General features: G+C 41.3%; 1 pseudogene; it reads left to right on the forward strand.

Annotated features, from left to right (window-relative positions):
• Positions 1-1,913: 1,913 nt before the first annotated feature.
• On the forward strand, positions 1,914-24,491 carry LOC110137966 (solute carrier family 25 member 16-like; annotated as a pseudogene).
• Positions 24,492-25,762: the final 1,271 nt, after the last annotated feature.

A 25,762-nucleotide genomic window follows, 5' to 3' on the forward strand; every position in this document is an offset into this window, starting at 1 on the left:
ATGGGGTCACAAAGAGTCGGGCATGACTGAGCGACTTTCACTTTCATCTCCCAGGTGGAAATCTTAAAAGTTGGGGCACTTGATGGGTGTCTAAACCCTTCCACCTCAGGGAGAAACTGAAAGTTGGGAGCTCCCTTCTGATTGCAGGGTGGTATGGTGGGTGTGTTTCAGCCTGTCCTTTTTGATGTAGGGTTTTTTCCTTATTCACCTAATGTGTAGGAGCCACTCAGTTTCTGGATGTTTTTTTCAGAGGGAATTGTTCCATGTGTCTGTGGAAGACGTGAGTTCAGGAGCTTCTGATGTCACCATCTTGGATTGGAACTGTCTACTAAAAATAGTCACAATCTGAAAGTAGAGAGTTTTTATTTTATTTGGTGGGAATGTTAAGGACTCCAAGCCCAGGAGACAGCATCTCAGTAGCTCTGAAAAAAACTGCTCTGAGGAGGCAGGAGAGGGAGTCTGGCTATATAACAGTTTGCAACAAAGGGAGCAGGCAATCTGAACATCAAAGATTATTCTTAAGTAGTGAGAGCTGGACCATAAAGAAGGCAGAATGCCAAAGAATTGATGCCTTCAAACTGTGGTGCTGGAGAAGACTCCTGAGAATCCCTTGGACAGCAAGGAGATCAAACCAGCCGATCTTAAAGAAGATAAACCCTAAATATTCACTGGAAGAACTGCTTGCTGAAGCTGAAGTTCCAGTATTTTTGGTCATCTGATGTGAACAGACAACTCATTGGAAAAGTCCCTGATGCTGGGAAAGACTGAGGGCAGGAGGAAGAGAGGGCATCAGAGGATGAGATGGCTGGACGACATTACTGATGCAATGAACATGAACTTGGGCAAACTCTGGGAGATGTGGTAAGGAACAGGGAGGCCTGGTTGTGCTGCAGTCCATGGGGTCGCAAAGAGTCAGACACAACTGGGGGACTGGACAACAACAGTAAGGAAAACCGGGTATCAAGCTAAGGAATTTAGCATTCTTCTATGTATGGGAAGACGCAAGCCTCTGGCTCACTGAATTTGTTCCTTTCGTACGCACTTCAGCTATCTGGGGCCAAATCCTGTTTCCTGCCACCGCAAAGGGTGGCAGGTGTGGGTCTGCTTCCTGCATCTGCTCACCAGCTCCTCAGCAATCATGGTGAGGGTGGCAGTATCTGCTGGATCGCAGGCATTGTGTTCCCTTTGGGGAGCCCTCATTCACATTGAGAGGCCAGACATCACTGATAGCTGTCACATTTCTTCTGGAGTGGGTTGCCGTTTCCTTCTCCAGGGGATCTTCCCAACCCAGGGATCGAACCCGGATCTCCCACACTGTAGACAGATGCTTTACCATCTGAGCCACCAGGCAAGTCCACCGATATGGCAGGAAATAATTCATTTCACAGAACCCTCTGCACACGACACCAGTTTCTTAAGACAGTCTCCCTCAGCCTCTCAACCAGAATCAACATATAATCCTAGATCTACCTTATAATTGAGGCAAAAACTACCCTTTAAAAGAATGAGAGAAGAGCAGATTGCAGAGAGCAGCAAAGACAGGGTAGACACCAGAATTCACCATTTTTTTCTATTCTTTTACTAATGGAGGAAGCTTAAAACACTGAACGGAGGTTCCCTGAAGTCAAGAATTATCCTCATCTCTAGTCCCTTCTTTCATCACTGAATGATGCCTTACTGGTTTTATAGCTCATGATGTACTTTTCCCTCACCCACTTTTTAAAATTTTAGGCTGTCTTTTCTCCTGAGTGATCCAAATTTCCTGAAGCTGGGGCCTGAGTCTTAGTTTGGGTTTCCCTAAAAGCAGAACCTGAGATAAGAATTTGGGATGACATCCTGTATAAACTGCCCCACACCTGGAAAACAGGAGTGTATAAAGGGAAGCATCAGATAAGGACAAAGGAAGCGCCACCATGAGATGCAGTATCGAAGTCCACGATACAGCTTGTCACCTTTCTGCAAAGGTAGGCTTCTCAATTGTTCCTGAAAAACAACTTAGGTCTTCCAAGCTGCACATAGAAAAGAGTCTGGACTGGCAAAAGCCAAGCCCCTCAGAAGAAGTCCGGGGTGAGCCTGGGGAGCACAGCGCCAGCGTGAATAAGACATAAACAGCTCCTCAGGTCTAAAGTCTTAAGTGGCTGAGGGCGTGTACCACGGGCATCTGGAAATCGCTGTGGCCTACTTGCCTAAACTGTAAATATTCAAAATAGGTCATTCCTTTGGTTTAAAGCTGTTTTGTTGAAACAGAACATAATGGTGCATGTAAAGAATGCCACATTGTCTGGATGTGAGCTGCTCCAGTGGCTTAAGGAATCAGTTCAACAGCTTGGCAAGTTAAGGTAGATGTGGGGACAGGGTATTCTGAAAGCAAAGCACGAGAGACCCTTGATGTATGTTTTATTCAGATCTGACCCCATGACGGGGCTTTCTGAAGTTACTACCAGGATACCCCCAAAGACCCCTGGAGTCACTGATTCCACGGCCAGTTAAAATTTCCCTGTGTCCTCGGGCGCTGACTATTTTGCTTCATTGTCTGGCTCCCTGCCTGGTGCTGGATCCTCCCCCAGGGGCTTTTCCATTTGCCTGACAACCATCTGACTCTGAAACACAAATATCTAAGAAGGTCAAGATCTGGTCTTCCATCTTGACATGAAGAGAGAACAGTACCCACAATGGGCATTGCAGTATTTTGGAGAGGTCTCAAGAAAGATTGATGATCTATAGTTGGGTGTCTGGATTGACACCCCATGAAGAACAGCCAGGCTAGGAGTGGGAGATGGAGCACCAGTTTCTTCAGCTCCATTGCCCTGAGCACAGTTCCGTGTGGACACAACAGTGCAGGTTTATTCACCTAGGTTTCCTGATCACCATCAGGCACCTTCTCACTCAGGAGTGTTACAGAGAGTTTACTTATGATCAAAACCTCTACAGCTTAATGTGTGAACCCATGGGACCTGAAAGAGCATATGGGTGCAGTTTCTGCCTGCATAAAGTAGACTGTAACACGGTGTATGAACAAAGCTCACTGGACTGAATCAGGAGTTCTGGGACCCAGGGCAAGGCCAGCTCTCAGAGATGACTTACTTTGGACAAGTCGTTTACTCAGATGCTCCAGATGAGGTTGTCAGTGTTAGAACATGCCAGCAAGTCACTGATTACCAAATGGAGCTAAATAAAACCAGTTAATAAGTATAAACCACTATTTTTAATAAGTATTGAGACTTCCTTGGTGGTCAGTGGTTAAGACTCTGCACTCCCAATGGAGGAGGTCTGGGTTCCATCCCTAGTCAGGGAAGTAGATCTCACATGCCACAACTAGAGATCCCACATACCACAACAAAGATGGAAGATTCTGTGTGCCATCACCGAGATCCAGTGCAACCAAATATAAATACTAAAAATATATATATTGATATTATATTAATATGAAATGAAAGTGAAAGTATTAGCCTCTCAGTAATGTCCAACTCTTTGCGACTCCCATGGACTGCAGCCTGCCAGGCCCCTCTGTCCATAGAATTCTCTAGGCAAGAACACTGGAGTAGGTAGCCATTCTCTTCTCCAAGGGATCTTCCCGACCCAGTGACCAAACCCAGGTCTCCTGCATTGCAGGCAGATTCTTTACTGTCTGAGCCACCAGGAAATAATTGGCACCCAAGGCCATTAAGTATTAGTTTTTAATAAGTAAAAGCATATTTAATAAGTATTTTAAAACCACTGTTTCATAATTATAAACCACCATTCTAAGTTATTTTCTTAGACTTATTTCTTAGATAGTTTAGTTTCAAACAAAGTTGTTTTCTTAGTTTAGTTTCTAGGTGAATCACCTAAAAGTTCACTGGGTTTATATTTTAGAACCAAAGTTGATATGATATAGTAGGTTGTTTTCTTTCTGTATAACATAGTATCTCTTATCTCATTAAAGTCCTCCCCACCATCACCACCATTTCCATTTTAGTAGACTCCCAAAGCAGTGCATATAAGCCAGGGACCATCATGCTTTTGGCAAGACAGCACCTCCAAAGAAGAGGGACCCATACTGGTAAGATTGCTGAACCACAGTAAGCAATACCCCTCCCAAGACAAGTAAAAGAGGTCACATGCCTTAACCAGAAAACAGAGACCCAAGAGGGTAGGGACAGTCTATGTCTTACCCACCTGTTTCTAGCTATGCTCATTCAGTATATGTTTGGGGCATAATCTATTTTGCAAAAATTATTATTCTTCTTCAGTTGCTAAGTTGTATCTGAGTCTTTATGACCCCATGGACTGCAGCATGCCAGGCTCCCCTGTCCTTTACTCTTTCCCAGAGCTTGCTCAAATTCATGTCCATTGAGTTTGCAATGCCATCCAAGCATCTCATTCTTTGTCACCCCCTTCTCCTTCTGCCCTCAATCTTTCCCAGCATCAGGATATTTTCCAATGAGTTGGCTCTTCACATAGGGTGGCCAAAGTATGGAGCTTCAGCATCAGTCCTTCCAATGAATATTCAGGATTGATTTCCTTTAGGATTGACAGGTTTGATCTCCTTACTGTCCAAGGGACTCTCAACAGTCTTCTCCAGCACCACAGTTCAAAAGCATCAGTTCTTCAGTGCTCAGCCTTCTTTATGGTTCAACTCTCACATCTGTATACAGCTACTGGAAAAACCATAGCTTTGACTATACAAACCTTTGTTGGTAAAGAGATATCTCTGCTTTTTAATATGCTGTCTAGATTTGTCACAGCTTTCTTTCCAAGGAGCAAGTATCTTTAATTTCATGGCTGCAGTCACCATCTGCAGTGATTTTGGAATCCAAGAAAAGAAAATTTGCCACGACTTCCACCTTTTCCCCTTCTATTTGCCATGAAGCGATGGGACCAGATGTCATGATCTTCATTTTTTGAATGTAGAGTTTGAAGCCAGCTTTTTCACTCTCTTCTTTCACCCTCATCAAGAGGCTCTTGAGTTCCTCTTCACTTTCTGCCGTAAGAGTGATGTCATCTGAGAATCTGAGGTTATTTCTCCTGGCAGTCTTGATTCTAGCTTGTGCTTCATCCAGTCCAGCATTTCACATGATGTACTCTGCATGTAAGTTAAATAAGCAGGGTGACAATATATAGCCTTGATGTACTCCTTTCTCAATTTGGAACCAGTCCATTGTCCAAATCCTGTTCTAACTGTTGCTTCATGACGTGCATACAGGTTTCTCAGGATGCAGGTAAGGTGGTCTGGTATTCCCATCTCTTTGAGAATTTTCCACAATTTGTTGTGATCCACACAGTCAAAGGTTTTAGTGTAGTCAGTGAAGTAGACGTATATATTTTTCTGGAATTCCCTTGCTTTTTCTAGGATCTGATGGATGTTGGCAATTTGATCTCTGGTTCCTCTGCCTTTTCTAAACCCAGTTTATGCATCTGCAAGTTCTCAATTCACATACAGCTGAAGCCTCGGTTGAAAGATTTTGAGCATAACCTTACTAACATGTGAAATGAGTGCAACTGTACGGTAGTTTGAACATTTTTTGGCATTGCCCTTCTTTGGGATTGGAGTGAAAGGGGAGCTCAACAAAACCATGTATGCTGGCGCTTTGAAATGTGGTCCCCTCCACATTGCCATTGACAGAACCAGTCTTTCCTCTGGCCCCCCTGGGATTCATACTCTTCTGAGACCTACACCTGTTAGTCAACTCTTGCCTCTTCTCTGGTTTATGTTTTCTCTGCTTTCGCCTTTCAGCCTCTCCTCCCCTTCTTGGGGTCCTCTGTTAATCAGCCTCTGATTGGGCCGATTAGGTTAAAGTGGCCCTTCTCCTCCCAAGAACTCTGTATCTTCACCCATAGTTGTGGGACCCCAGATGTCCTAAGACTGCATGAATCAGTCACATGCTGGTCCTTTCTTCCCAGGAAGCCCTCTCAGAAGCTACCAGTTGCAGCTGCATCCAGTCAGGGCGTCTCAGGGCTCCGTGAGCTCTGCTGTGTGGAGAGACACTGCCATCTCCTGGTCGAAGCCCTGAACCTGGGCCCGGCTGGTGTGTCCCAGCAGTTCACCCTTGGGCTTGTTCCATGCTTCCTGTCCACACTGCTAGCCAGGGTTGCAGAGATACTCCTGACGCCACCTCCCCACATCTTATAAACCTTCCAACTTAGCGAATTAACTGCTGGTATTGCCCTGTGTTGTTGTTGTTCAGTCACTAAGCTGTGTCCAACTCTTCGCAACTCCATGGGCTGCAGCATGCCAGGCTCCCCTGTCCTTCACTATCTCCTGGAGTTTGCTCAAACCCATGTCCGTGGAATTGGTGATGCTAACCATCCCATCCTCTGTCACCCCCTTCTCCTCCTGCCCTCAATCCTTCCCAGCACCAGGGTCTTTTCCAATGAGTCAACTCTGCATCAGGTGGCCAAAGTATTGGAACTTCAGCTTCAGCATCAGTCCTTCCAATGAATATTCAGGGTTGATTTCTCTTAGGATTGACTGGTTTGATCTCCTTGTTATCCAAGGGACTGTGAAGAGTCTTCTCCAGCACCACAGTTTGAAAGCATCAGTTCTTCGACACTCAGCCTTCTTTGTGGTCCAACTCTCACATCTGTACATGACTACTGGAAAGACCATAGCTTTGACTATACAGACCTTTGTCAGCAAAGTGATTGCTTTTTAATACACTGTCTAAGTTTGTCCTAGCTTTCCTTCCAAGGAGTAAATGTCTTTTAATTTCAGGCAGTGACTGGCAGCAGTCACCATCTGCGGTGATTTTGGACCCCAAGGAAAGAAAATCTGTCACTGCTTCTACTTTTCCCTCTTCTATTTGCCATGAAGTGAAGGGACCAGATGCCCCATGGACCCATCTAAAGTCCATATCTCCCTCAGAGTCCAAGTACATCGTCCCCATAGAGGGACATCGACTTTGGACCCTAGACCTCATTGTTTTATCATCAACTGAGCTGGTCAAGTGAGTCATCTGAAAGGGATCTTGAAATGCACAGTTTTCATTTGGCTGTATACTTTGTCTTCATGTGGATTTCTAAACAGTCTCTATTAGTAACCAGGGTTAGATCGGGTTTTTATATAGTAGCTTTTGGAGTTAGATTTCTGATGGATGATTCCATATGAATAGAAAACAATCTCTTGTTAAGTTGTTAATCTGTTTAGTAGATAAACTCCAGCAGGCATAAAAAGCCTACTTTGCCAAAAGAGAAACTGGCTAAATGAGATATTCAACATCTCTATTGAAGATAAGGAGCTGAGACCAAATGTGCTAAATATCCTCTGTCATCTAAACTCTTTGGCCAACTGAACCTGTAGATACCATCCTCTCTCATTCTTCATTCCTAGACTTTCTTGGCACAGGGGACCCTCAAGGGTGGAGCTAGCTCTTTCCTGGCTTCCCTGGTGGCTCAGGCAGTAAAGAATTTTCCTGCAATGAGGGAGACCCGGGTTCGATTCCTGGGTCCGGAATATCCCCAGAGAAGGAACTAGCAACCCACTCCAGTATTCTTGCCTGGAAAATCCCATGGACAGAGGAGCCTGGCAGGCTACAGTCTATGGGGTCGCAAAGAGTCAGACACAACTGATAAACTAATACTCACTCACATGGAATCACCAGCTCTACTTCAGGATGGTAATAGGGAAAGATTTCTGCTCCTTTGGTCAGAAATAACCAGATACCCAAGGGCAGATATAGTCCCTGAAACCAAGCAGGCTCTCAGGAATTAAAAAAAAACTGCCAGACAAATGTGTCTAGAACTGAGTAAAATGAGCCTTTAGCCTAAAGGTCTAAAAGTATAGGAAGTTCTTTCCAGCTTAGAACAAATTATTGAGTAGACTTGGGACATTAAAACTTTGCTTTAGCCTGTGTGAACCTCCAAGTCTATCCCAAACAAAAGAAAGATGGGGATTCATCTAAATCAGAGGCTTTAGTTAATCTGCTTAGTTACCACGATGTTGGATATTAACTTTACCCCATGCTCATTTGATTCTTTAAAGGATTGGATAAACTTTGAACAAGTAAAGCAATTCTCCTCTGCACCCTTAATAGAGATTAATTTCAACTTATCTGCTTCCACTTTCCAAAAGACTAATTGAGAAAAGTGATATTTGTGAAGAAATGATTAGTGGTCAGGCAGCACATCCAACTCTTGTTATTCTACATTCCAGCCTCAGATTGAAAAGAACCCTCATGTACTTGGACGATGTTTTCTTGGCCTCACACACAATCACGTTTGCTGTGTTATATTTTGGTGTCACGCCTTCAGCTTTCATCAAGGGATGTTATTTTTAAAATAGAAAGAAAAAACAAGCCCAGGCTAATGAAATCCCTCACTCTCTGCTCCAGCAATATGAAAGAGGTTGCTCACTGTATCCCTCAGCTCTTGCTCTAAAAAAGTCCTCGTGAAAATTGTCTAACAAATTTGCCTTAGAGAGTCTTGGTGTCCCTTAGGCATCATTTTTCCTCAGTTGATAAGAGTATAATAAATAACTCTTCTGGTACATTGCCAATCAGGAACTTAGAGCCTTATTCAAAGGTCAGAGATGCAGGCACCAATGGGAGGACATGGCTCTGATGGGATTGTTTCCTCTATGGGGTTGGAGACACCAGACACAGAAGGCTAAAACATCTTGCTTTGGGCTGTCCGGAATGAGATGTCAACTGTGGGACTCCTGAGCTAAGTGATCAGCAGAGATCATTTTGGAGGAATCTTTCCCTGCTAGTCTATGAAGTCACTGATATTGAGGCTTGTACACGGTACACCATCAAGGTGCCTAGCTTGTAGCTATGTTACACTCCCCAGAAAGGCCAAATTATTGGCCTGTCCCCCACAGATTTGTTTTGGTTTTGTTTGTTTTTGCCAAATATTGCAGGAAGAGGACACTGACCTCCAGCTAATTGCAAATATACTATCTCACTTGTCCCTGGAATAATTATCTCAAGCTTTTCTCCTCCAACCTCCTCACCTGGCCATTGCAAGCTGCTGCTTTTCTGTTACCGACCCTGATAAACTCATCACTTGTCACTCTGCTGGACACAGCTGTCCAGCTTGGTGGACCCCCATGACAATCTTTCTCCTAAATTCAGGAAGGCAAAACAACAATTACATGTCCCAGATGTCAGTCTTGCTACTCAGTGGCAGGGTCAGAATTCAGACTGACGCCCTTGAGTCTGGGCCCAAGGTAGAGGCTGCTGCCCTGGGCCCCAGCTGCTCAGAAAGAGGTGTTTCCACAGTGCCATTTTGACACCAAGAGGGTATTTGTGCATTCCCTGTCACTGTTATAGTCCCCACATGGATTGCACCCCTACCAGCAGAAGTACTCCAAGCCTCCTTACTCCCCCTAGTCTAAAAATACATCTTGTCCCTCACCCCAGAATTAATGTGGAAATGCCTTTCCTCAGTACCTGGGACTCATGGTGTGGCCTCACAGGATTACTGTGGTGTGGTCTTGTGGCACTGAGCTTCCCTCATAACTCAGTTGGTAAAGAATCTGCCTGCAATGCAGGAGACCCTGGTTCATATTCCTGGGTTGGGAAGATCCGCTTGGAGAAGGAATAGGCTACCCACTTCAGTATTCTGGCCTGGAGAATTCCATGGACGGTATAGTCCATGGGGTCACAAAGAACTGGACATGACTGAGCAACTTTCGCTTTTCACTTGTGGCATTTGTGGTACTTTGACATATTTCCCCAAACCTGGCTCATTCCACATTGACTATGGTTAGATTGTTATCCTACAAAAGGTCTCCTAGAGATGGGCCAAGGTTTCAACAAAACAGAACTCTCAGTATATAAACATGTTTATATGTAAATCCAATACTTCTTATTAAGTATATCATAGTATCAAAATATTATGTGATTTTAAATTGATCATTATACCAACTATGATTTACTTTTTTTTGGATCATCATTTTAATTTGGATCATAATTTTAAAATTAGTACATTGACACAATAAGCAAATTCTAACACAAGAATGAACACTATTAATTTCCATCCTAAACTTGACTGCCATGAACCCCCCAACAGAGAGTATCCTTTCAAAGATATTCCAGGTTTATACAATTTGATTAATAAATTGTTATTAAAATCTTGTAAATTCATGATGAAATTATTGAATTTTCTGTAGTATCATCTAACTTTAATATCTTGGAATGGGATACTTCCTTAGCAAGAGTAGCTGACATAATTATTGGCAACCAGCCTGTAAAATTATACAGATATTATTTATGAACTGGTCAGTTGTGGTAGCCCCATTTTAGATATCCTTTGCTTTTATCACAGTCTTCTTGATTTCATACTTTGGCATACATTTTCCAGAAGATTAAAATCTTAAACTTATCCTTAGGGCTTGATGAGTAAATGAACAATAATTATAAAATATACTTGATTAATAGAGTTCATCCAAAAGTAGAGTGGTGCTCAAAGTTAATTTATCTGGAATCCCTTTAATGTCTCAAGTTGTGCAATATTAAAAAGTAATGTGGGTTGTGATTCTTATCAACATTTTGTTATTGCCTGATTAAATATCAAGCAAGCCCTAGATTTAAAGTGATGCCAGATGATGATTAAAAGCAACCCCACTGTCTAATGAATTCCATAACCATGGGATTAAAATCCCCTCAACGCCAAGTCAATGGTGGAGCTACCATCTTGTCCCCACTCTCTAGGACAAATAACCCTTGGTCTTCCTCACACTGGACATCCTGGCAGGATAAGCAGGGAGATACAGTAGCTCAAGGATTCTTCAGTAGCCTTGCCAAACTTTCCTTAGAGTTGCATTCAGTTTAAGAAGCTTCCATGCAACCTTACTTCTTTCCATGGGAGATTAGACATGCAATGTAGCCTACTGGCTCTCTCAGCTTCATCCAGCTCTCTCTCCATTTTCTCTGATAGGAGTTTTCTCTAATGTCTGACTTCATCCGCATATAGTGGGCTGTGTCACATTCTTCAGGGTGTCCTTCATGTACCTCATGTCCTCGGATCTTGTCCTTATGACCTCAGAGCTCTTTGAGCCAGACTGCAGCCCTCGGGCTGCCACTCTGACCATCTGCTGATGACAGTGATTGTGTCCCCTAGGTTTCTGATGCTCATGCACTATAGCCTGCCTCTACTGTTTCAAAATCTGATCATGCTCTCTGCTCCCAGTGGTGCCAGTCTTATCGTGGAATCTCCTACCGTCAACTCTGGCTCGGGCAGCCACCACCGAACTTCTTGGTGATGCCGATGCCTTTCTCATTAGCTCATACTCAGTGCTTTGGTAGATGGTGTCTCCACCATGTCATCCTATGAAGCAGTTTAGGCCAGCTGAAACTCTTCAAAGGACTGATATCTTTATCTGGTCATAAGGGACTCTGATGCTACCTAGGGTGTGACCCGAGGGAACAATGCAAGTGCCACAGTAATGAATTACCTGGAGGTCTGGACTGACTATTTTGCTGTCTGTCCTCCAACCCCATTCATGCTCGATCCTAGTTGTACCATTCCATCCATCCAATCCAAAGAATTTGTGGGTTCTGGTTTAACCCAGTTTATGAAGGGCAATGTTGGCTGCATCATCACTTGACATACCATGTTAGATGCTCTGTCTACAGCCAGGTCCAATAGTGAGCCAGAAGCCGTTTTTCAAACAGTGTGTAATTCTCTGCTGCAAATAACCTTGTCCAGAACCCTAGTAGACTGGGTTATGATTCTCCCATTGAGACTTATGTGAATTCCCCATGGCATCCTTCTGGCCCGAGAAACTTCCTTTGGGGTAGAGTTCCCCTTCTCCCTAATCAGCCTAGCACACCCCAGCTAGGTTATGCTATGACTGAAATCTAATTGACTGAGTGTAGGTCTGGCAGGAGGTTGGGGCTCTGCACCATCATGAACCCCATTAATTAATCTTTAATAGGGAAAGACTGCCTCTGGAGAGGGAAATGGTAGCCCACTCCAGTATTCTTGCCTGGAGAATCCCATGGACAGAGGAGCCTGGCGGGCTACGGTCTACGGGATCACAGGGAGTTGGAGATGACTGAGTGACGAAGCACAAGGAAGACTGGAAACGTTCTGCAGGATCATGGGTTCCAAGGGATCCAGGAATTTGAAAGTGACCACATTCTGTCCAACCAAAACCTTGACCTTGGTCTTCCATACTTGCCTAGCTGAGACCTGAACCTTCTTCAGAGTTCTGCTACCTTTATGATTAAGTCCAGGGCCTGGTCCTCCATTTACTCTGCCTTCTGGTGGTGACTCAGATGGTAAAGAATCTGCCTGCAAGGTGGGAAACCTGGGTTTGATCCCTGAGTTGGGAAGATCCCCCAGAGGAGGGAATGGCAACCCACTCCAGTATTTTTGCTGGAGAATCCTCATGGACAGAGGAGCCTGGTGGGCTACAGTCCATGGGGTTGCAAAGAGCTGGAAATGACTGAGCGACTAAGCACACAGCGCTGTTGAAAGAGAAAAGAACCTCTTCAAAGGCTGAGTGTGAAAGCCAGAAGCCTTCTTTATAGTATCTAATTATGGATTAAACACTCAACTTTTGGTTATTTTCCCAAAATACTAATTATGTTTAGCAATATGTGGTTAGTATTTCCCCATACTTCTCAAATGCCTGATCCAGTGCACCCATTAGTTCATTTCCTTCCACTTCACCATCAGTGAACTTTTTAACAATTTCAGCCTTTGAATAATTCAGCCTTGTACCAGGATTTATCACTGCCTATCATCAGTGATGGAGTCTATACTAGTTTTTAGAATTGCTATAACTGCAAACTGGGTGACTTAAAACCACAGAAATTTTATTTTGTCATAATTATGGAGGCTAGATGTATTCAAAAGCAGTGTGTCAGCAGGGCTATATTCCCTCTGAAGGCTCCTTGTAAGAATCCTTCCTTGCCTCTTTGAGTTTCTGATGGTTCCAGATGTTCTTGGCTTGTGGTAGCATCACTCCACTCTGATTCTATCTTCAGATAGAATGGCCTTCTCTGTGTCCTCTTTGACATTGGATTTAGAGCCCACCCTAATCTACCATAATCTCATCTCAACCCTTAACTAAAATTATACCTGAAAATACTGTTTCCAAATAAGATCACTTCCTGAGGTTCTGAATGAACATGAATTGGGGGACAGTGTTCATCTCACAGGGTCCTCATGGCCAGCTGGCTGGTGACAATGCTTCTTAGCACTTTCTTGGATCATTCCTAGAGACCCAACTTGCAACAGCTGGGTCCCCAGGGGCATAATATGCTATTATTATGATACAAATAACAGCATATAGGAAGTTTATTAAAGGTTGCTCTTAAACTAAACACATGGGAAGGGCTGGATAGAAAGAAGGATTTAGCATAAAGGGAATTTGGACTGCCCTTGGTTACATAGCTTCCCTGATGTCTCAGACAGTAAAGAATCTGCCTGCAATATAGGAGACCTGAATGTGATTCCTGGGTTGGGAAGATCCCCTGGAGAAGGGAATGGCTATCCACTTCAGTGTTCTTGCCTGGAGAATTCCATGGACAGAGGAGCCTGGCGAGGCTACAGTCCCTGGGGTCACAAGAGAGTCAGACATGGCTGAGTGAGTAACGCTTTCACTTCTCACTTTCTTTTTTTTTTTTTTTAACTTTTCACTTTCATAGTTTTGAAAGGCCTCACCAGAGTTCTCAGGAATCTCTGAAGCTGAGAGGATCCCTTGCTGTGGTTCTGAGTTGGATCAAAGGGGCAGAAGCATTAATGAGTAGGATAATTGGTCATTGAATATGGTCTATTCTAGGGAGACTGTGCTGTCAGACAAAGTGCTTCTATTCAGGCAAGACTTCAAGACTGACAGCTGAACATTCTCAGTAGTGGGTGAAAAGCACTTCACTCCTGAAGCAGGTATCTGGGTAACATAGGATGTCATCCACCGATCGTTGATCAAGGTTGAAAATTAACTTATTTTTATAAAACTGAAATATTTTAGGCTATTGTTTTCATTTCCAGAAAGATACACCAAAAGTGGGGAAAGCCTAAGAACTCTTGAAAAGAAATAAATATTCGAGATGACTGAAGGCAAGTTTTGAGACATACACATTGGAAGCTGGAGGGAACACTCACCCAAAATGGAAGTTCCTCCACCTGAAAACTGGGAGGATGGAGATTGAGCACTGGTGATGGAGGAGTGTAGGGGAAGGATGTGGGAGATGCCTTAGCACCTCTCTCTCTGATCTGTCTCTAAGAAAGGTATGTGTTCTCATCTGTTCTGCTCCTCTATACCATAAGCTTTTCAGGGGCTGGACCTTGTTAGGGAAACCTGCCAGAATCCAGCTTAGCCTACACTGAGTGGATAAATTTAACTTTGGGTGCAATATTCGCAAGTCTTTTTAATCAAAAAGCTAAACTGCATTTCTCTCAACAACTTTATCAGCTAAAAAAAAAAGTAGTCTCTACATCAACCCTTCTATGACCCAATCTATTCTGAACTCAGGTGAAGAAGAGTGGTTCTATTCATAGGTCCCTCCTTCAAACTCCTACATGGTCATCAGTATTAGTGATGAAAGAGACACTTTCTTTTCATTTTCACTTTTGAAACTCTAAAATGTTGCATAGTGAAAGTTGCATCTCAGCCCAATAACCATGTGTATCCACTCAGAGTGAGGCACAGACAATTAAGACTACTCCTGCTTGAAAAGTAGGCAGGGACTGAAGAGGTTTCTCTCATCAGTTTTATAAATCATTTGACACAGATTCTAGGGCAAGCTTCCAGCTATGACTCCAAAAGCCACACCATGGATTTTCTTTTTAGATACAATTGAAATAACATTATAATTAGTTCCAGGTGTACAAGGCAATGATTCGATGTTTGTGTATATTGCAAAATGATCACCACAATAGTCCAGCTAACATCTGTCACTATACATTGGTACAAAGAAGTCTTTTCTTGTAATGAGAAACTTCAAGATCCACTTTCCTAGCTACTTTCAAACAAGGAATACAGTATTACTAACTGTAATCATCATGCTATAAATTACATCTCCATGACTTACTAACTAGAACTGGAAATGTGTACCTCTTGACCCCCTTCACCCATTTCACTCACTCCCACCTCCACTCTGGCAACCACCAATTTGCTCTGTTTCCATGAACTCAGGTCTTTGGTTGGTTGGTTGAAGATTCCACCTGTAAGTGATAACATATGGTATTTGTCATTCTCTGTCTGACTTATTTCACTAAACATAATACCCTCCAGATCCACCCATGTTGTTGTAAATTACAAATTTTTATTTTATGTTTTTTTGGATGAGTAGTATTCCATTGTGTATGTATATGTATATGCATGTGTATATATATGTGTGTGTGTATCTTTTTGAATAACTGTTTTCATTTTCTTTGGATATATACCCAGAAGTGGAATTATTGGGTCAGATGGTAGTTCTGTTTTTCTTTTTTTTTTTTTTTTAATTTTTATTAGTTGGAGGCTAATTACTTTACAGCATTACAGTAGTTTTTGTTATACATTGAAATGAATTAGCCATGGATTTACATGTATTCCCCATCCCAGTCCCCCCTCCCACCTCCCTCTCCACCCGATCCCTCTGGGTCTTCCCAGTGCACTAGGCCCGAGCACTTGTCTCATGTACCCAACCTGGGCTGGTTATCCGTTTCACCCTAGATACTATACATGTTTCAATGCTGTTCGGTAGTTCTGTTTTTCATTTTTGAGGAAACCGCATGCTATTTTCCACAGTGGCTACACCAATTTACATTCCCACCAACAGTGTACACTTCAGTTCAGTTCAGTAGCTCAGTCGCGTCCAGCTCTTTGAGACCCCCACGGACAGCAGAGCGTGAGGTTTTCCTGTTCATCACCAGCTCCCGGAGCTTACTCAAACTCATTTCCATTGAGTCGGTGATGCCATCCAACCATCTCATCCTCTGACATCCCCTTCTCCTCCTGCCTTCAGTCTTTCCAGCATCAGGGTCTTTTCCAATGAGTCAGTTTTTCACATCAGGTGGCCAAAGTATTGGAGTTTCAGCTTCAGCATCAGTTCTTCCAGTCAATATTCAGGACTGATTTCCTTTAGGATGGACTGGTTGGATCTCCTTGCAGTCCAAGGAACTCTCAAGAGTCTTCTCCAACACCACAGTTTGAAAGCATCAATTCTTCGGCACTCAGCTTTCTTTATAGTCCAACTCTCACATCCATACATGACTGCTAGAAAAACCATAGCTTTGACTAGGTGGACCTTAGTCAGCAAAGTAATGTCTCTGCTTTTTAATATGTTGTGTAGACAGTGTACAAGGGATCACATTTATCCACATCCTTGCCAATGTTTGTCTTTTGTGGTCTTTTTCATGATAGCCATTCTGACAGATGTGAAGTAATATCTCATGTGGCTTTGGTTTGCATTTCTCTGATAATTAACAATGTTGAGCATCTTTTCATGTATCTATTGGTCATCTATGTGCCCTCTTTGGAAAAATGTTTGTCCAGGTGTTTTGCCCACTTTAAACTGTGTTGTTTACTTTTTTGAAATTGAATTATATGAGTTTATATATTTTGGATATTAACCCCTTATCAGTAATATCATTTGATAATATTCTCTCCTAGTCCATTTGTTGTCTTTTCATTTTGTTAATGGTTTCCCTTGCTGTGTAAAAACTTTTAAGTATAATTAGGTCAAATTTGTTTTTTTATTTTTGTTTTCTCTGCCTTTGGAGAAAGATCCAAAAAAGGGTATTACTACAATTTATGTCAAAAACCTAGACAGTGTATTAAAAAGTAGAGACATTACTTTACCAACAAAGGTCTGTATTGTCAAAGCTATGGTTTTTCTAGTAGTCATGTACAGATGTGAGAGTTGGATCATAAAGAAGGCTGAGCACTGAAGAATTGATGCTTTTGAACAGTGGTGTTGGAGAAGATTCTTCACAGTCCCTTGGACAGCAAGGAGATCAAGCCAGTCAATGTTAAGGGAAATCAGTCCTGAATATTCATTGGAAGGACTGAAGCTGAAGTTCCAATACTTCAGCCACCTGATGAGAAGAGCTGACTCATTGGAAAAAACCCCAATGCTGGAAAAGACTGAAGGCAGGAGGAGAAGGGGATGACAGAGGATGGTTGGATGGTATCACCAACTCAATGGACACAAGTTTCAGCAAGCTCCACAAGATGGTGAAGAACAGGGAAGCCTGGAATGCTACAGTCCATGGGGTCACAAAAAGTTGGACATGACGAAGTGATTGAACAACAACAAATGCCTACTGATGTTTTCTTCATGAGTTTTATGATTTCCAGTCTTATACTTAGATCTTTAACTTGTTTGGGATACTTTCGTATATGGTGTGAGAAAATGTTCTAATTTCATTCTTTTACATGTAGCTGCCTAGTTTTCTCCTCAATACTTAGTTAAGAAACTGTCTTTCCCCCACTGTATCTTCTTGCATTCTTTTGTAGGTAAAGTAACCGTAAGTGTGTGGATTTATTTCTAGCCTCTCTCTTCTGTTCCACAGATCTGTGTGTCTGTTTCTTTCCAGTACCATACTGTTTTGATGACCATAGCTTGGTAATAGAGCCTGACATTAGGGAGCTTGCTACTTCTAGCTCTGTTGTTGTTCTTCAAGATTCTTTTGCCTATTTGGGGTCTTTTGTATTCCAAACAAATTTTAAATTTATTTGTCCTAATTCTGTGAAAATACACTCAAAATGGTTTTAAAGACTCAATGCCATAAAACTCCTGGGAGAAAATAGATGGAACACTCTGACATAAATCATTAACAATATTTACTTGAATCAGTCTAAGGTAAAAGAGATAAAAGCAAAAATATACCAATGAGACCTAATTAAACTTAAAAGCTTTTGCACAAAGGAAATAGTAGACAAACAGCTCACACAGCTCAACAACAACAACAACAACATCAACAACAAAAATGCAATTTTTAAAAATGGGCAAAGACCTTTTGAGAAATGTCTCTTCAGAAGACATACAGATGGCTAACAGGCACAGAAAAAGATGTTCAATGTCACTATTGGAAAAATGCACGTCAAAACCACAAGGAGGTATTGCCTCATAACTGTCAGAACAGCTATCATCAAAAAGTCCAGAAACAGTAAATGTTGGTGAGAATGTGGAGAAAGGGAACCATCTTGCCCTATTCATGGGAATGTAAATTAGTGCAGCCACAGTGAAAAATAGTATTGAGATTCCTTAAAAAGCTAAAACTATAACAACCATATGATCCAGCAATTCCACTCTTGGGTCTGTATGTGAGAAAAATACAAATGCTAATTTGAAAAGATACACGCACCCCAATGTTTGTGGCAGTGCTATATACAATAGCCAAGACACAGAAGCAATCCAAGTGCCCATCAATATCTGATTGGATTAAGAAGATGTGGTATATATGCAATGAAATATTACTTAGCCATAAAAATTGAAATACTGCCACTTGCAGTAGCATGGATGAACCTGGAGACTGTTATGCTTAGTGAAATAAGTCAGTTAGAAGGACAAAAAGTCTAATCCCACTTACATGTGAAATCTTAAAAATTCATATGTATATGCAAAACAGACTCAGAGATATAGAAAACAAAGTTGTGATTACCAAAAAAGAGAAGGAGGTGGGGAGGGAAATATTAAGTGCATGGGATTAACAGATACAAACTACTATATATAAATATATAAGCAACAAGAACATACTGTATAGCATGGGAATGATACCTATTATCTTGTAATGACCTATTATGGAGTGTAGCGTGCAGTACTAAGTCATTATGATGTACACCTGAAACAACATTGTAAATCAACTATACTTCAATTAAATTTTAAAAACAAGGACAGTAATGGATTGCAATCCATTGAATTATATAAGTACATACTAATATAAACACATTAGAGAGAAGGAAATGCCTGCCCTTACAGTTGAATATCAACTAATTAATGTAAAAGCAATGTGAAAAATACCAAACCATTTGGCAATCATTGCAGGGCTGATTGACTCGAGTGGGGATTATCAATGGATGCTAAGGCTGGTGGGTAGGTATTTGAAATTGGGCCAGGATCCCATTTCTTATTAGAAAACTTACCCCAAAGGACTTCCCTGGTGGTTCAATGGTTAAGACTTCACCCTTCAATGCAGGGGGTGTGGGCTTGATCCCTGGTTTGGGAGCAAAGATCCCACATGCTTCTCAGCCAAAAGTCAAAACATAAAACATAAGCTATATTGTAACAAATTCAATAAAGACTTTGAAACGGATTCACATTAAAAAAAATTTAAATATAAATCTTCCCACAAAATGTTCTCAATGGCTAAACAGGAAATGGCAGGCTTCTCCCCATGTATGTAAATTCACCAGACACCAACTTGAGCAGGTGATCAGAGTTAACATAAACAGTAGTGGGTGGGTCAATGTCATGTGCCTCCTGAGGTGATAAACTGAGAAGAACACAGCATCACTTCTGAATAGTATTTTCTATCAGTGTTGACATCCTAATATAAAGCCACAATGCAACCATTCATAAGTAAGAGAGAGTCTTTGTATTCTAGATTTAGAGGTGAAGGTGCATCATGTTAGCAACTTGTTTTCAAGTGGCTCAGAAAACAAGTAATGGCAATAGATATTCATACAGAGTTGCTTACACAGCAAATACATTAATAATTGGGAAATCTTAATGAAGGGGATATGGCAGTACTTTACTGTCATTGCAACTTTTCTGTACATTTGAAATTTTAAAATTTACTGAAATACCTTTTTAAAAATCATATTTGTAGTATAAAATGGTTTGATGATTGGCATTTTGGCAAGGAATTGGAAAAACTGCATAGATTTCTAGGTGGAAAAGTACATAAAAGTGCAGTTTCTTATGGAGGGCAGCTTGTCACTATCAAATTTTTTTAAATGCATATATGCTTTGACTCAGTAATTCTACTTTTAGGAATTAGTGTATACATCTATGAATATGGGATATACTTCACGTTGCATAAAATGCAAATAACCAAGTACAAAGTTGTGTGAGAATATAACCATTTGTGTGAAAAAGTACCCATGAATACATGTTTACCTATAATTACTGATAGTATCAGAATAGAAAAGAAGCTGGGTGGCTAGGTGAAATGGCAGGCAAGATACTTTGTCTTTCATTCTAAAAGTAAAATAATAGATACAGGAGAGGTGGAGAATTGAGGCTGTTTTTAGAATTCGTCTTAGAGTCTACCTCTTCATGGGAGGAAACAATCTCCGCATCCCTTGAATCTGGACCTTGGCCAGTCGAGTGTGGTAGAACTGACAATGTGCCAAGCCCAAGCCTGGGTATTAGACCCATGCAATTGCCATGAGAACTTGCCCAGGGAATCTGGTTGGAAGATGAAATACATAGAAGAAAGCCAATAACCCCAGCTGAAATCATTCTTGACTAGCCAACACAAGCCAGTCAACCAGAGTACGTCTAGCCAGGACCAAGTGAACTGCCAAGCTAAACCCAGCAGAACCAGCCAGTGGACCCATTGTCTTGTGATCATAATAAATGACCGTTTTAAGCCACTACGTTTTTAAATACATCATTAGTGTAGCAACAGATTATACCCAGCATGAACCCTTTCTTATTGGGTCCTAAGTGAGCCTTGGTGTCTAACATTACTTACCTCCTGCTGGAAATCTAGAAGTTCAAAGGTATACTCAACTTTTCCTTGTCATCTTGGCAACCAGGCATGGGCACATGACTGGGCTCAGTCAATCAAATGCAACTTTGACCCTGCTTTGCTGCATCCACTAATGAAAGTGTCAAAATTCTCCAGTGCCTTATTTCTTGGTGTTGTTTGTTCTAGATATACTGATTGTGGAATTGCCAGCCACATGAGGTCCTAGCACTTATGCCTTTATCTTCAATTGACTCTTGTGGGGAGCTTTCAGCTCTGCCCCTATTTTCCCATTTTCTCAGCCTGATCCTTCTGCTCCTGAAAATAAGAAGGTATTAAATAGCTCATGGAATTAAGTTTATTTTCTGTTTACAAGGGCCAATGGGCCTTTTTGCTTTTAAATGGAACATCATTCATTTAGACTTTTGAAGTTGATTAGTCAGGAATTTGCTGATGTAGACAGTCCAAACTATCACACTGGTGAAGTTAGTAAAAGAAGGTAGGGGAGAATTTTAGGAATGGGGATAGTATTAATGTTCCTCTATGTTATTCTCCTTTGAAACATAAATATCTCAATTACTGTGATACAGTACAAAGCAAGAGAGACATCATTTATTGTTGGCCTTTGCATTGGAAATACATTGTACCAAGACTCAAGTCCTAGCAACATTTTACACTAGGATTGACCAGGATTCAAGCTTTGAACTCTATGTTTAACCCATTACTTCAGGATGGTTTTATAAGTTTTGATTACTCTCACACTGTCCTGAAAAGAAATTTAGAATCCCAAGTTATTAGTACACTGAAATGCCTTCTATTGTCCCTGAAAAAGTGCCTTGGACATGGATATATCAAGTAACTCAGGAAATCTTGAATCAGACAAGAAATTGGCTAACTACCAATTTTCCCATCTCTTGGCTAACTTTGTCTCCCAATTAGTTTGAGACTCAACAGAACTAGGACCCTGGCTAAGTTTCAGCTGGCGTTGATTCAATCTTTAAATCTCTCAAATCTATCCTGTCTCATCCCACAGTTTAGGCCCTCATCTCTCATCTAGATGGTTACTGCAAAGTGAGACAAGATTGGAGGCAAGAGAGACTGAGTTTTTTCAGGGGACAGGCCTTCTGTGATTTGGTTTTTCTCACTTCCCACTGCAACTCCTGCCAATCCCAGGATAGAAAATAGACATTTGTCTGATGGTACCAATTATTTTCAGAACACCAAGCGCTTACATGCTGTTCCCTATGATTAGCATGCCCTCCCTACTTGAAAAATGTCTACTCATCCTTCAATTTTCAACTCAAGCATTACCAACTATGTCCATCTCCAAGCAGAAAAGACTCTTCACCTTCTCTTATGGCCAAGCTATCCATTTAACCTTATCCCTACAGTGGAGTATTAATTTCCTTGTTGTCACTCCCATTGTTCAGAGTTCTTTTGTATCCCCATTACATAGGCTAAAGTACTAGAGTACTCAGATTATGCCTATGGGCAGCCTTGGATAAATAACCATGAAAAGAAGGAAAAGAAAAGGGGGAAAGGAAGAGAGGAGAGAAGAAAAGAATCTGAAGACCCAGGACCTCAATTTTCTATTCCAAAAAAAACTTGTAATGTTCATCTTCCCAACGAAAATGTCCCTGACATTTAAGAACCATACTTAGCAAAAGAGTGACAAGATGAAAATACATGACAGTTACTGCCTTGGATTTCAAAAATTACTCAAGAAATCTATCAATCACATTAATAAGAGTCCTTTCTCCCTTATTAAGTATATAAGCTGAAAGGCTGGCAGTGTTTCATGGAAATTTTATGATCACTGGCGTCAGACATGGTTTAAATCTGGCCTTAGATAAATTTCTTGCCCTCTGTATCTCTCAGTTTCTTGAACTGAAAGGATTGTATTGCACTGCTAGCAATCTTTCACACACACACACACAAACACACACACACACACACACATATCCTTAAATAGTTTTGTAACTTTTCCAGTGAACAGGCTTACAAGAGCAATGAATTGGGCACAACCAAGATTTTCATTACATGGAAAAGTGTTGTTGTTTTTTAAATCACATTGTCCATACTACCCAGTTTTATATAGCATTTAAAGAATACTGAAGTATAACTGAAGGTACGGACTTAGAAACCTGTCCATGTGCTGTTTCATAGGAAAAATATTGAACATATGCAATTATGATCTTATTGATCACCTTGAAAAATATCTGTATATAAAGAGGTACATATATGTAAAGTGCTTAGGGGTACAGTCATCAAGACCGAAGTGTGTAATATATGAAGGAGGAAGAAAGCACTACAAGAGAAAAATAATTTCAATAAACAACTCTATTTTAATTGATACAGTCCATTCAAGATGCCATAACAAAATACCACAAACTGGATGGCTTATAAACAGATATTTTTCACAGTTCCAAAACCTGGCAAGTCCGAGGTAAAGCACCAGCATGGTCACATAGCAACTGCCAACCTAGAAAAGTTTACCCAGCAAAGTTATCCTTCAGAAATGAAGGGTAGATAAAGCTTTTCATAACAACCAAAAGCTGAGGAAATCCATCACCACTATACCTGCCTCACAAGAGATGCTGAAAGATGTTTTTCACATTAATGTGAAAGGATGCTAACTTCTAATGTAAGCTTATGAAAGTATTCGTCACACGCATAGAGGCTTCCCTGGATGCTCAGCGGTAAAGAATCCACCTGCCAGTGCAGGAGGCATGGACTCCATCCCTGACCTGGGAAAATCCCACATGCCATGGAGCAACTAAGCCCATTCACCACAACTATTGAGCCCGCACACCCTAGAGTCCAAGATCTGCAACTACTGCGCCTATGCACCCTAAAGCCCATGCTCCACAACAAGAGAAGCCCACACATCACAACTAGAGAGTAGCCCCCATTCAACACAACTAGAGAAAAGCAACAAGATCTAGTACAGTAGGTCTAGTACAACAAAGGCCCAATACAAAAATAAATACACACACACACACACACACACATCACACTGATAATGCTAAGTATATAGTCAAATTCAACGCACTTTTAATACTATAACCACTTAACTCTAATATGGCAGTTAAAGACCCTTGTGGCTCAGCTGGTAAAGAATCTGCCTGCAATGTGGGAGACCTGGGTTCTATCCCTGGGTTGGGAAGATCTCCTGGAGAAGGGAAAGGCTACCCACCCCAGTATTCTGGCCTGCAGAATTCCATGGACTGTATAGTCCATGGGATCGCAAAGAGTCCAACACGACTGGGTGACTTTCACTCACTGCCCTACCTTCCAGTCACTGCCCTGTCACTGCCCATTCTGGCCATGCCTAATGCCCTTGGGTTGTAATTTGACCAAAGCTCCCAAGGCAGCCCTGCTTTTGGCTAACCCACCTCGGCAGCTGGAACTGGAGGGCCCACTGCAGGCCAGGACTTCTGGTTTTGCTTCTTCCTGGCTGGAGGTGTTGCAAGATGCTGTGCCAAAACAGTTGCCCATTTGGATCAAGTAAAAGTTTCATTACAAGCTCATAGTCAACGCTGAAAACATTTGGAAGTATTTTCTGCATTGCATGCTATTTGCCAAAGGATGGATACCTTGGATTGTATTAATATAAAGAGATTATTGCAATGATGGTCTGAATATTTCCCTATGGTGCAATCCAGTTTATCTCAGTTGAGCATGATGGAACATTTACTACTACAAAGCTGAGTTTCTGGTCTATACACAGATTAATGCCTGGATCTGTGGCAGGTTTAACAGCAGTTATCTGTACTTACACTGTTCACATGGCTAGAATACACCGAACACTCCAAGTGAAAGAGGAACATTCTTATACAGGAGTTAGTCATGCTTTCAAAACAGTTTGCGCAAAGGAAAGTGATTACCGTGCACTTTACAGAGGCCTGATACCTGCTGTACTGGGAATGATTCCATAGGCATGTGTTTGGTTGGTTGCTTGCTTTTTTCCTTCTGGTACCTTTCCTGTGCTCCCTACATTCTTGGCAGAACTTCTGATAACAGTAAGTCCCCTACATACAGACCTTCAATTTGCAAACTTTCAAAGATGTGAGTGTGTGTTCACATGTCCAATCTTGTTAGTTAGTTCCTGGGTCTGGCGTACATTGTCACCTGTGTGCATCTTCTACAAGTGGTTGTGATTGTGTGTACTTCACTATATAGTGCTGTAGAGAGTACAGTAGCAGAGTATCTTTATTTCAAGCCCAGGATGTCTAGAAGCAAGCATAAAAGCAGCGGTGATATAGCTGGTAAGTACTGTACTATAAGATTAAAAATATTTTATTTTTGTGTTTTTAAGTGAATTTGTTTGCAAAGTTTTATAAACCTATCATAATACAGTACTACTATATAGCCAAATATATTAGTTGGGTACAGAGGCTTACTTTGTTGGACTTATGAACAAATTGGACTTACAAATGTGCACTCAGAATGGAACTCGTTCATTTGTAGGGGACTTACTATATCCTAATGTCTTTGTTTTGAAAATTCACAAACTTACATTGCAGTGGTGTTACTGGAATAATAACAGTGTCATAGTATTCTACCCATTTGTTGTAATTCTTTGGTAATTGTAATTAGGAGCTGCTCTTTCAGAATTTGAAAAGTGCCTTACCAGGAAGGTGACTATAAAGTATGTCTATGGACACCATGGAATTCAGAGGGATCGTGGTTTCTCTCTCAATTATACCCACTGTGTTCCTCAAGCAGTGCCTTTTACGATATATGAACTAATGAAGCAGTTTTCTCACCTCAACTAAAAAAAGTTATGATTTCTCAAACTCTTTGAGAGAAAAATGAAATCTTAATTTGTGGGAAGAACATTACTGTCACAGAAATCCACTGGTATTTTAGCACTTGACTTTTTTTGTTTGTCATAAATCAAAAGTGCCTACACTATGCTTTCTGATGCTGAAAGTTATACCTTGGAATATTGGGGGGGAAAAAATTGTAAGCTGACGCTGGCTAATCAATAAGGTTAATTGAAATCATTTTACAATATTATTTGGAAGTAGGGTTAATTTAAAATGGGATTCAAGAGGTTGCCATTAAGTTTACTTAAAATATGAAAACAGAGCTACTACTATATGATCCAGCAATCTCACACCTGGGTATATATCCAGAAAAGACAGCTAAAAGATACATAAACCCCAATGTTCAGCACTGTTTACAACAGCCACGAAATGGAAAT

The sequence above is a fragment of the Odocoileus virginianus genome, chromosome 29 (genome assembly GCF_023699985.2).
Source record: "Odocoileus virginianus isolate 20LAN1187 ecotype Illinois chromosome 29, Ovbor_1.2, whole genome shotgun sequence".
NCBI classification, from domain to species: Eukaryota; Metazoa; Chordata; class Mammalia; order Artiodactyla; family Cervidae; genus Odocoileus; species Odocoileus virginianus.